General features: G+C 52.8%; 1 long non-coding RNA gene across 1 annotated transcript; it reads right to left on the reverse strand.

Annotated features, from left to right (window-relative positions):
- Positions 1-603: 603 nt before the first annotated feature.
- On the reverse strand, positions 604-8,592 carry LOC140710136 (uncharacterized). The gene is made up of 2 exons (XR_012091048.1): positions 7,940-8,592; positions 604-974 (listed from the first exon to the last, which is right to left on the reverse strand). It is a non-coding gene; the product is annotated as an uncharacterized lncRNA (long non-coding RNA).
- Positions 8,593-12,384: the final 3,792 nt, after the last annotated feature.

Genomic DNA, 12,384 nt, shown 5'->3' on the forward strand with positions numbered 1-12,384 from the left:
AAGTTAGTAAGTCATATTGAAGAGCTCATTTTTAGAAGTTCTTCTGAGAGAGCCCATGCCTCACTTTTCCTGATGTGCCAGTCACGGGGCTCCGAGGGTGGAGGGCTGTGGACCCACTCCCGAGCCACAGCCTCAGTGGCCCTGGGCAGGCCACCCTTCCCCACCCTGACTCTCTGTCCCCATTCGTCATGGGACCTGCAATTCTACAGCTAGGGAAGGATTGTGGTTTGAAGGAGAAAAACAGCCCAGGTCACGCCACAGCATGGAGGGGCCGTCCCTTCCCCCGGTTCCTCTTGTCCCCTCTCCGGAGTGTCATTCTGCAGCTTGGAGTTTGGCTCTGACTGGCTTCCTTCAGCCTTGCTTTTCCAGTGAGGTGGTGACCATGGTGAAACAAGGATCATGAGAATCCATTCAGCCAAAACTCACAGTGGAAGTGGGTCACAGGGTGACCACAGTGAGTCATGCGGGAAAGGTTCAGCCCCCGCCTCCCTCGGCTGCCTGGGTCCTCTGGGGATTTCCAGTGGAACGTCTGTGCTTCTGACTCAAGAAGGATGGGGTGGCCCATCCCAGTGGGAATACTTAAGAAAGTCAACGCAACGGAAATCGATTTGAAATAAACGTTTACTAAGCTTTTCTGAATCTGTTTGCCAGACCCTGTTCATTATGTCAAAGTAGGCAAGAGGCCGCATAAATTTGGATGGTATTGGAAACAGTTATGCAAGAGTACTTTCCAGCTCTAGAAAGATGGTTGAGTTGGAAACAGATGGCGATGGTTGGGGCACATTTCAGATGTGGGGAAGAACATAAGAGAAATGATAGGCGGGAACCTCATGCTCCGTCCTTGGGGAATGGCAAGGGTTCCTTTGACAGGGAAGCTCCAGCACTGGCCGTGTTTCCGACTCCTGAGCTCCGGTACTCCAGGGAGAGATCATCTCTTCATGCTCTGACCTTTATGGCAATCCTTTCTGAAACCTCTGCAAAAATTATAACAGTGGGGAAAGTATACAGTGAAAGAGATCTAACCAACTCTATCTTACTTTTAACCTCCAAACTGCCCCTGGTCATTCCTGGGCTTGGCAAGCTAACTTGGGAGAAATTAGTTTATAGTTTAAATGATAATACCCCTCTTCCAAAACTAAACCACCTTTGTAAACCTAATGAAAGACCACCAGGTTAAGAGGATGAGAGGCACCCGAATTTTGCTAAGATGTAGGCAAAAACGATGACCAGCCATTATGCCAGAGGTCATAAGATTTGCAATGTCTCCAGTTACTCCTGTGGGTCACATCACTGTTGTAGAACCTGAGATTGGCCTTTTGAGACGTCTTTACAGACTTCTGCGTTTCTGATGACTGCCCCGCTCTGACCCGTGACTCCGGGCTCAACTGCTTCTGCAGCCCCCACCCGGAAGCAGACTCAGTGCACAAGGACCCTTTTCCATCCCTAAGACTGCATCCCCAGCCAATCAACAGCACCCATTCCCCAGCCCCCTGCTCACCAAACTATTGTTGAAAATCCCTAGCCTCTAAATTTTCAGGGAGATTGATCTGAGTAGTGACTCTCTCTCCCAAGTGGTGTAGCCAGCCCCATGTTAATTAAACTCTTTATTGCAAAGCCATGGTCTTGGAGAATTGGTTTGGTCTGTGCAGGGGGAGGAAGAACTCAGCAGGAAACACTTTCGTCCTTCCTGACTTGGATCTGTCCTGGTGCCATCATAAATCCAGAGCCCTGGGCTACATCTCAGAGCTGAGCTTGGGACACCCTCTGCCTTAAGCTGTCCATCATAATCCCAGAGTCTCCGGGCTCCATCTCAGAGCTGTGCTTGGGTCACCCTCTGCCATGAGCCGTCCAACTGCTGTCAGTATAGACGAGGAATGGGCAGGGGGGCGTCTGCTTCCTAGGTGGAGACGTCTCATCTCCACCCCACTTTTCCCCTTCCCATACCATGTTAGGCCCCATACGCAACCCCAATTTGGGCGTTCTTAGATTTTCTCCAAATTAGACAAATTTCCCTAACTCCCAGCTATAGTGTTGCTTCCGTGTATGGAGCACAGACTCAAGTTCTGGGTTTCCAGAAAGATGCATTAAAGGGTGAAATCAAATGTTCAGCTCTGCGGGAAGCTGAGAAGAGCAAGTGCCTCTTGTCTGGCCAGAAACATTTACGAGGTCAAGCTGCACCAAGCTCTGCTGAAGGCAGCGAGCACCATCCCCTGTTGTCCTCCCTCAGTTTCGTCTTCGCCCATCCCCTTCGAGCACTGTCTACAAAAGAAGAAAACGTACATTTGAAGAAAAGACAGCTAAGTGGAGCCAACATTTGGTCATATGAATCACTCATTGGTTTGTTTGTGATATTTGTTTCTCATTAAGTTGTGAGAACACAGAGGAACACACAAGCACTTGGAATTGTTCTAAATCTTGGGATAAAGAATCTAACTCTTTAAGGCTCAACCCTTAAGACCCTGGAGATTTCACTAGGAACCTTCTTCAGGCTGTTTTCTGACTTATTCTGCACAGGGCAGGTTGGACAGACAGGCTGCATGACCACAGGTGTCTAGCCCTGGTGGACACTGCCTTTCACAGGATTTTCTCATTTGCTGCGTCTTCCATGGCCGCCTCACTGCTCATCAGTTATGGGCTATAGTAAGCCCCAGCAACAAACCCTGACCCTGGCCACTCTGCCTCCACCACGCATGGTCATCTAGCTCCCAGACTACAGAGCAGTGTGGCCAGGGGTCTGGCCTGAAACTCAGGAAAAGAAGGACCTAGGCCTATTCCCACCTACTAAACTGCAGATCTCAAGCACCGTTTAAAACAATCTTTAGACAAGTTAAATTTAGCAGTTTACTTGAGTAAACAATAATTCACAAATCAGGCAGCACCCAGAACCTCTAGAGGTTCAGCAAGTCCCACCCAGAAACATGGCAGGCAGCTCTTACAGACAGAACCCAGAAGTGAGGCACAGAAACAGCCTGATTGGCTACAGCCGGACGTCTGCCTCATGTGGGTGTGGTCTGATCTGTTGGCAGCCTGTGATTGGCTGAAGCTTGGCTGCTGTGACTGGCTGAAACTCAGCTACTTGTTGAAAGAATACCAGAGGCCCCTCAACTTACAATCAGGTTATGGCCCAATAAATGCATCATAAGTAGAAAAAAATCATGAGTCAAAAAATGCATTTAATGCCCCAATAAACCCACTGAAAAACCAAAAAAATCATAAATCAAACCAGTGTCAGGGACCACTTGAACACATTTAGTTAGGTTGCAACTTGTTTACATCCTGCGGTAGGTTGCAGTTCACTACATATGGGGGCAGCTTCAGGCCAAACTTAATTTAACAGCACCCATGACCCACCCTGGAAGCCCGCATGTGCCCACAGCCCCACAGAGGTCCTCTGACCCCAAATACGCTCAAAAAGAGCTAGGCAGCCTGGACCAGTCACCTGAAGGGGAAGCCAGAACCTCCCCACGCACAGAGGCCAGAAGTTCGGTACCTGTCCCAGTCACCTGCACCCAGCAGGAGGGAGCTCTGCCCTGCCGGAAGTCACAGGGACCTGGCACCAGAGGCCCTGGAAAGCCCAACAGCATCTGGGGTGTGGGTTCCACTCGCTGGTTGTGGAAACTCCGGTGGATGCTGAGGGCCCTGCCAGCCCTACCCGGAGCCCGTCCAGGATCAGCGCCTGTGCAGTAGTCACGCCCACCATCTCTGCTCCCTCTACTCATGCCGATTTCATGGGTCTCGAGAGAAAGGGGGGCCAGCAGCGTTTTTACAATAGCTAAAAGATGGGAGCGATCCACGCGTCCCCAGTGGATGAATGGAGTCTGTCCACGCAACGGAGTATCATTCAGACGTGAAAAACGTGAAGTCCTAACGCAGGCATGCTACAGCATGGACGAACCCGAGACGAGTTCTGCTGAGCGAAGGAATCCAGACACAATAGGTTCCTGTTGTAGGATTCATCTATACGACTTGTTCGGAATAGGCAGATCCATAGAGACAGAAGGTAGGCTGGGGGTGCCAGGGGCTGGAGGAATGAGGAATGGGCAGGGGGCCACCTGCTTCATGAGGACCAGGTTTCCTCTTGGGGAAATGAAATGTTCTGGAACTGGATCGAGGTGGGGGTGCACAACACTGTCAAAGTACTAAATGTGGCTGAACTGTACACTTTTAAAAAGGTTAAAATGATGGATCCTGAATTTTATCTCAATTAGGAAGGAAGGAAGTGAGGAAGGGAGGGAGGGGAGGGAGGAAGGAAGGAAGGGAAGAAGACAGGAAAGGAGGTAGAGAGGAAGGGAGGGAAGGAGGAAGCAGGGAGGGAGGAAGGAAGGGAGGGAGGGAGGGAGGAAAGAAGGGAGGAAGGAAGAGAGGAAGACAGGAAAGGAGAAAGAGAGGAAGGGAGAGAAGGAAGAAGCAGGGAGGGAGGGAGGGAGGGAGGGAGGGAGGAAAGAAGGGAGGGAGGAAGACAGCAAAAGAGGAAGAGAGGAAGGAAGGGAGGGAGAAAGGAGGGAGGGAGGGAAGGAAGGGAGGGAGGGAGGGAGGGAGGGGAGGGGAGGAAGGAAGGAAGGGAGGAACACAGGAAAGGAGGAAGAGAGTAAGGGAGGGAGGAAGGAGGGAGGGAGGGAAGAAGGAAGGGGGGAAGGAAGGAAAGAAGAAAGGAAGGAAGGAGGAAAGAAGGAAAGAAGGAAGGAAGGGAGGGAAGAAAGAAGGAAGGAAGGGAGGGAAGGAGGGAGATAGGGAAGGAGAGAGGGAGGGAAGGAGAGAGGGAGGGAAGGAGGGAGGGAAGGGAAAGGAAGGGGAGGGAAGGGAAGGGAAGGGAAAGGAAGGGAAGGGAAGGGAGGGGAGGAAGGAAAGGAGGAAGAGAGGAAAGGAGGGAGGGAGGGAGGAAGGAGGAGAGAGAGAGAGGCCTGTTCCGGTCTCCCATGGTGGGTGCCTGACGCCTGTCATCTGAGGGTACTCCACTCCCTTGGGAGGCATGGAGGATGGCACTGGGGGGTGCTCGAGAGATGGAATAAACATGCCGAGGCCCAGAAGGGGTATCCATCTGCTTTATAGGGAGGCAAGAGCCAAGGACTGCCCGGTGACCGGCCAGTAGCAGGACAGGGTCCCACCCGTGTCGCGCTTGCCTGGCCCTGTGTGTGGCGCCCCTTTCTCTGGGCCTGGTTGAGGGGAGACGGCCTCATCCCACTGCTTGGGAGCACGCTGGCAGTGCCTACACCTCCTCCACCCTCGACGTGGGTGCTGCGGGATGAACTGGAGGTTGCATCTGGCTGTGGGCCTTCTCCTTAAGTTCACAGCCTCCACCTTTCCGCCCGATTGCTGGTGCTCAATGTGCTGATGGGACCTTCCCTCCCACTCATAACCACCTAGAATGCAGCGGTGTCTCCCTGTGGCTGGTGGTGGTTCAGAGCGAACAGCCTGCGCAATGTGTCACTGGCCCTGGCCGTTGCTCCATGTGGAGCCACCACTCCTGGCTCCTTTCCCCATGGAAAAGCCAGCTCCTCTCCTTCCTGTGGACACTGGGCGTGGGCTGGAGGGGCCGCCAGCAAAATAGAGCGCGCTGGGACTGGGGCGCGGCCGAGTGTGTCGCTTCCATGCACTCAGATGCTTTGGAAGTCAGTTTGGATTTTTGTGGAAACTTTATTTTTTTACATTCCCTCTCGTTTCTCTGGTAACCCCAAAAACAAACACTCACAGCTGTGTCACCTGGCTCCCTGCTACATTTTTCCAGCAGACACCTAGGGCTTGGACTCCAGAGGTCCGGGCACCAGGCTCACTCTCCGTTAACCCCTCCTGTCCCGCTCAGGACACACCCCTGCCCTGCCACGGAGCTGGGTGGGAAACGCCTCTTCCAGGGCCCCCGGGAGAAGGAACTGGGGCTGCTGCCTCCGCCCGCAGAAGAAGAGGCTTCTCCCTAGACCTCTCTGGCAGGAAATGAAACAAACAAGAAACAGCCCTGCTTCCACACCAGGCTGAAGATCCCTGTCTCTAGAAGTCACAGATTGTGTTGCTGGAAAGCCTTTATTCCAGCCTTCTCATTGCAAAATTAGGACTCCAGGGGCAAAGAGAAGGCCACACAGTGGATGGGTGGCAGAACCAGAACCGGGAACCCTCATTCCTGCACCGCCTCCCGCCCGACTTTCCCATCTTGCAGCCCCTGAGAACGGCTGTGCCTGTGCGGCCGGAGGCCTCCGTGACCGAGGGCGGCCGCTTCTCCAGTTCCGTTCCTGCTGACTTGTTCTATTTTTGTTCTAAACAAAGAATTCCATGTTTCCACCCAGTTTTGAATCCCAAATATATACTGTGACAACACAAATTTTCCTAACACATACAGTGTGTATCAGCCAAGTTCCCCGCCCTTCATTAATTCACCAAACGGTTGTTCAGCACGTACTGAGAGCAAAGCACTGCACTGGGGGCTGGGGGAAGGAGGCCTGGTGTTGCCCAGAGACCTCGGGAGCCCTGCTCTCCGACGAGGCGATCCGGAGACAAGCCAGTGCACAGTGCAGGCCGCAGCACGTGGCTCGGGGGTCTGCGGTGTTCTGCAGGGGGAGAATATCTGTCGCTTTGGCCTCTCGGCAAACACAATTTAGTATTTAGGTCCTTATTCTTATACCCAAAGGAAACAAAAATAGGAAACAATTATTAAAATCTCCAGGTGTCCACGAGGCTTTGCAAGCATAGCCGTGGCTCCCAGCTACGTGGCTGCACCAATGCTGGCCATGGCTGGAAAAGCAACTTCTAACTCCCCCATCCAGGAGCCCTTTAGAAACGCATCTAGGCTGGAAATTCCCCACCCTCTTTAAAAATGCGTGCAGGCTGGGAGCCAGGGGAGAGGCTGAGCTGCCGCCCAGAAGCTGCCCGGCCTTTGTGGAAGTGAGAAGCCAGCAGGAGCAGCTGGGGGCTGTCTGGCTCCCCTTCTGCAAGGGACCCAGGCCCAGGACACAGGGCCAGAGGGAGGGCGGGCCTGGGACTGTTGGGCCATAGACCCCGATGCCTGTCTCTGTGGAGGTGGGTCGCTGGGGCCACGGCCACAGCTGGAGGCTCCAGGATGTCCAGCCACAGAGTCTCTGTTCCTGTGCAGGCTCTCAGCTCCCACCCTGCATGCTGGATCGTAACCCACGAGGCCTCCCCACCGCAGGCTGGAGCGTAACCCGACACAAACTTGGGGTCAGTCTCTCCCTTCATCTGGCTGAGAAGGAGCTCCGCTGGGAACGTCCTTCAGTCCCTGACAGGCCCCTCTCAGTTCCAGCATGACCCTAAGAACGAGGCACTCGGGCAGAGACCTCCCTCAAAAACACTGAGTGAAGAAAATCACTGGAATTCATTTTTAAATGCTGCCCCTCAGAAGGAAAAAGACAAGAGGTGCCAGCTCAGGCCCTTCCGGAGGCAGAGGCTGGACGGGCCTGGATGTGGAGGCATCTGGGGAGGAAGGGGAAGGGAGCCGGGGAAGCAGAGAGTTCGATGGGAGTGGGGCCTGGAACTCCAGCTCGGGTAGGGGAGCTCGGACAGGCCGACGGGGTTCTTGAGCCCAGGTCAGCACTGCATGGGGTCCTGTGTGCCCCAGGAACAGAGCTGGGAGCGCGGCCAGGCCCACCGAGGTGGAGGAGCCGGGAGCTGCCCATCATTCCACTCCCTGTGCACCGCACTCCCGGCTGTCTCCTTGCTCCCCTGGGCATTGACCAGAGCCACTCCGAGGCTCTCACCGGCCTCTCCTCCTGCCAGGGGTCTCAGGGCCACAACTGATGCCCGTCCCTCCCTCCATTCCGAATCCCCCCACCCGCAGCAGCTGTCACCCGGGCAAGTCTCAATGACTCCCCTGGGGTGTGGCTCAAGACCTCCTGCGGCCAGTACAAGGCGGCACAGGGCACCAGGCGAGACACCTGGGTTTCACACGCGTGCCCCCGGCCAATGCCTGCTGCCAAGACAGTGACTTCCTTCTTACCTGCTAGTCTTGGGACATAAGGAGTCCAGCGTGCCGGCAGATAGGACACTGGGTCCAAGGGGACCCTGAGGACAAGACCTTCAACCCCACAGAGCTCAGAGGTGCAGGGCAGGAAGAGAAAGAAAGAAAGGTATTCAAGTAGGAAAAGAGGAAGTCAAATTGTCTTTGCTCACAGATGACACGATCTTATATCTAGAAAACCCCATCATCTCAGTCCAAAAGTTTCTTAAGCTGATAAGCAACTTTAGCAAAGTCTCAGGATACATCAATATGCAGAAATCACAAGCATTCCTATATACTAACAACAGACAAGCAGAGAGCGAAATCATAAGTGAACTCCCACTCACAACTGCTACAAAGAGAATAAAATACCTAGGAATCCAGCTAACACGGGAAGCGAAGGACCTCTTCAAGGGGAACTACAAACCACTGCTCAAGGAAATCAAAGAGGACACAAACAAATGGAAAAACATTCCACGCTCATGGATAGGAAGAATCAATATCATGAAAATGGCAAGTAATGTAGACTCAATGTTATTCCCATTAAACTACCATTGGCATTCTTCACAGAATTAGATGAAACTATTCTACAATTCGTATGGAACCAAAAAAGGGTTCATATAGCCAAGACAATTTAAACAAAAAGAACAAAGCTGGAGGCATGACACTACTGGGCTTCAAACTATGCTACAAGGCTATGGTAACAAAAAGAGCATGATAATGTTAAAAAAAAAAAAAAAAAAAAAAAAAAACAGACACACAGACCAATGGAACAGAATTGAGAACTTAGAAATAAGACTACACATCTACAACCATCTGATCTTTGACAAACCTGACGAAAGCAGCAATGGGGAAAGGATTTCCTATTTAATAAATGGTACCGGGAAAACTGGCTAGCCATATGCAGAAAATTGATACTGGGTCCCTTCCTTACACCTTATACAAAAATTAACTCAAGATAAATTAAAGACTTAAATGTAAAACGCAAAACTATAAAAACCCTAGAAGAAAATCTAGGCAATACCATTCAGGACATAGGCACAGGCAAAGATTTCATGATGCAGTCACCAAAACCAATTGCAACAAAAGCAAAAATTGATTAAATGGGATCTAACTAAACTAAAGAGCTGCACAGGAAAAGAAATAGTCAACCTACAGAATGGAGAACATTTTTGCCATCTATCCATCTGGCAAAGGTCTAATATCCAGAATCTACGAGGAACTTAAACAAATTACAAGTAAAAAGCAAACAAGTCCATCAAAATGCAGGCAAAGGACAAGAACAGACACTTCTCAAAAGAAGACAACAAACATATTTAAAAAAGCTCAACATCACTGGTCATTGGAGAAATGCAAATCAAAACCACGATGAGATACCATCTCACACCAGTCAGAATGGAGATTATTAATAAGTCAAGAAACAATAGATGCTGACGAGGCTGTGGAGAAACGGAAGCTTTTACACTGTTGGTGAGAATGTAAATTAGTTCAACCATTGTGGAAGACAGTGTGGCGATTCCTCAAAGATCTAGAACCAGAAGTACCATTTGACCCAGCAATCCCATTACGGGGTATATGCCCCAAGAAGTATAAATCATTCTATTATAAAGATACACGCATGTGTATGTTCATTGCAGCATTGTTCACAATAGCAAAGACATGGAATCAACCCAAATGCCCATCCAACATAGAGTGGATAAAGAAAATGTGGTACATATACACCATGGAATACTATGCAGCCATAAAAAGGAATGAGATCACGTCCTTTGCAGGGACATGGACAGAGCTGGAAGCTGTTATCCTCAGCAAACCAACGCAGGAACAGAACACCAAACACTGCATGTTCTCACTTGTAAGTGGGAGCTGAACGATGAGACCACATGAACACAGGGAGGGGAACAACACGCACTGGGGCCTGCCAGGGTGTGGAGTTGGGGGAGGGAGAGCCTTAGGAAAAGCGCTAATGTGCGCTGAGCTTCATACCCAGGTGATGGGTTGAAAGATGTCGCAAACCACCGTGGCACACGTGCACTTGTGTAACAAGCCTGCACGTCCTGCACCGTACCCTGGAACTTAAAATAAAAAAAATACTCTCAGCTTCTGTGTGTGTTTCCCTGTGTCTGTATCATCGCCTCTTCTTACAGGGACACCAGGCATTAGATTAGGGACACCTAATCCCACAGAGCTACAGGACACAGGATGTCCTGGTTCCTGGAGCATTGACTGTAAGTCAGATGTTACGTAATAAAATTCTCTCTTCACAAAGAGAAATGGATAAAATGTGTCTACTTTGTCACTTTGGATTGGAGAAGAGAAACCATTTCACCAGGTCTCAGTGGCCCCAAGAATCCTTCACAAGTACCCTGGGCTTGCAGCAGGGACCCCAGGCCCACTGAGCTGCAACTTATCAACTAAACCCAAGGATTCAGGCCACGTGGTCCCAGATGTGGAGTCAAAGCCCCAAAGCTGCTATCAGACTTTGGGATCCCAGCCAGGTCACCGGCCTCCCTGCTCCTGGCTCCCTCCTGGTCCAGCATGGACTGGGGGTCTGAGGAATCCACAAAGCGATGTGCTCGCTGCTCAGACACTCACCCCCGCACATGCTGTCGCTGGCGGCCAGGCTCATAATTGGAAACAGATGCATGTGACTCAGAGGAAGCCAGCACTGCCCCAGCTCACGCAGGCCCTCTTCGGAGTTTTAACAAGGGGCTAGCTTCCTGTGAGCCCCGCTGTGTCCCACTGACATGTCGGCCACACTGCTGAGCTCATCCAGCCCTGGAAGGTTCTATTCCCACGCACATAGCCAACAGCACCAGGCTACACACGCACACACGTGTAGACACACATACACATGCACACACACATGCACACACATACACATATATGTGTACTCATACATGCATGCGGACACACATACGCACACAAGTGCACACACAAAACACACACATACATACACATGCACACATACATACACATGCGCACGTACACACATACACATGCACACACAGCGTGCTCTCACCAGCCCCTTGCAGCCACCCAGGACACAGGTTCACAGCATGCTGCAGTGACCACTCAGGGCTGCCAACACTCGGTCCGGAGACCCTTACTGGGGACTCTGCTTTGGGAAAGTGCAACAGAGAGCAGACGTCTGCAGAGGCAGCCGCAGCCGCACAACTCCCTCACTCCCAGGGAGACGCAGCCCCTGCTCTGCGGGCTCGAGGGGGTGTGCCACAGAGGTGCCTTGTGGGTGCCCCGGGGGTGCTGTGGGGGTTCCCTGGGGGGTGCCAAGGGGTGGGCCACATGGGCGAGCCCCCGATGGCGTGATGCGCTGCTCCCAGACTTGTCCCGTCAGCGTGGTGCCCCCCACTCTCCTCCTCACGTCCCCTCCTCCTCCCCGGAAGCAGGTCCAGGGAGATGACCAGGAAGTCGCCGTGAGCGTCTCGCGGGGATGGAGAAGCACATTCAGTGAGTGTCAGGAGACGCCAGCCTAGACTGGGTGAGGTCCCAGGTGCAGCCCCGTGGGTCATAAACAGCAGCTACACCTGCAGGGCCCAGGGTGGAGCAGCTGCCGAGGCACGGGAGACGACGAGGGGCACTGGCAGGAGGCCCCCGAGCACCTGGGCTGTACATGCAGATAAAAGCAGCAGACGCGTGGCCTCACCGGCTCCCACTGCAGCCCAGCCTGTGGGCCAGGAGTCTGGGGCTCAGCCAGTCTCACGCAGCGACTGTGGCCTGGTCCCAGGCCTGGGGGGATGGCCGTCTCCAAGCTCACTCAGCTGACAGCCGATCCGTTTTCGGTTCCCGGCAGCTTTGGGACTATGTCTTCCGGGGACTGTGGCCAGGCTCAGCCCTCACCCTCGGCAACAGCCCCCCAGCTCCTCACAGGAGTCCCCAGGTGCTTCCAACCCTATGACTTCCCTTCTGGCCCCACCGAGGTGCCACAGGCCTCCTGTCATGAGGCCAGGTCCACCCAGTGACCTCCCACCTAAGGTCAACTGGTGAGCACCCCAACTACTCTGCAAACGGGGTGTCACAGAGCAGGAGTGATGCCAGGGTACAGGCCCGGGCCACCCAGTCTCCTGCCCACCACCGAGGAGAGGATGCTGAATGCGGCTTCTGAGGCCAAGTGAGCCAATGCAGACGCCACATAGCCCCAGAGGCCTCAGGGACAACAGGATAAGGAGGGTACTCGAAGCCGCCCAGCACACGGCTCTCCTCCGTGCACCAGGACCTCCTCCCGAGCTCAGACACAGAGGTCTGCTCTGTGAAAACACGGACGTCTGACCGTTACCAGTCACTCGCCAACAGCCCAAATTCCTTCCTGATAAATGTGCCGTGACACATTCACCCGGACCCAGCCACCTTCGGAACATTTTCTCCGAGTGACGAATATGACTCCACGGCCCGGGCTCTGGAAAGTGTGTCATTTACAGGAACGGCCGAGG

The sequence above is a fragment of the Chlorocebus sabaeus genome, chromosome 2 (assembly GCF_047675955.1).
Source record: "Chlorocebus sabaeus isolate Y175 chromosome 2, mChlSab1.0.hap1, whole genome shotgun sequence".
In the NCBI taxonomy this organism is placed as follows: Eukaryota; Metazoa; Chordata; class Mammalia; order Primates; family Cercopithecidae; genus Chlorocebus; species Chlorocebus sabaeus.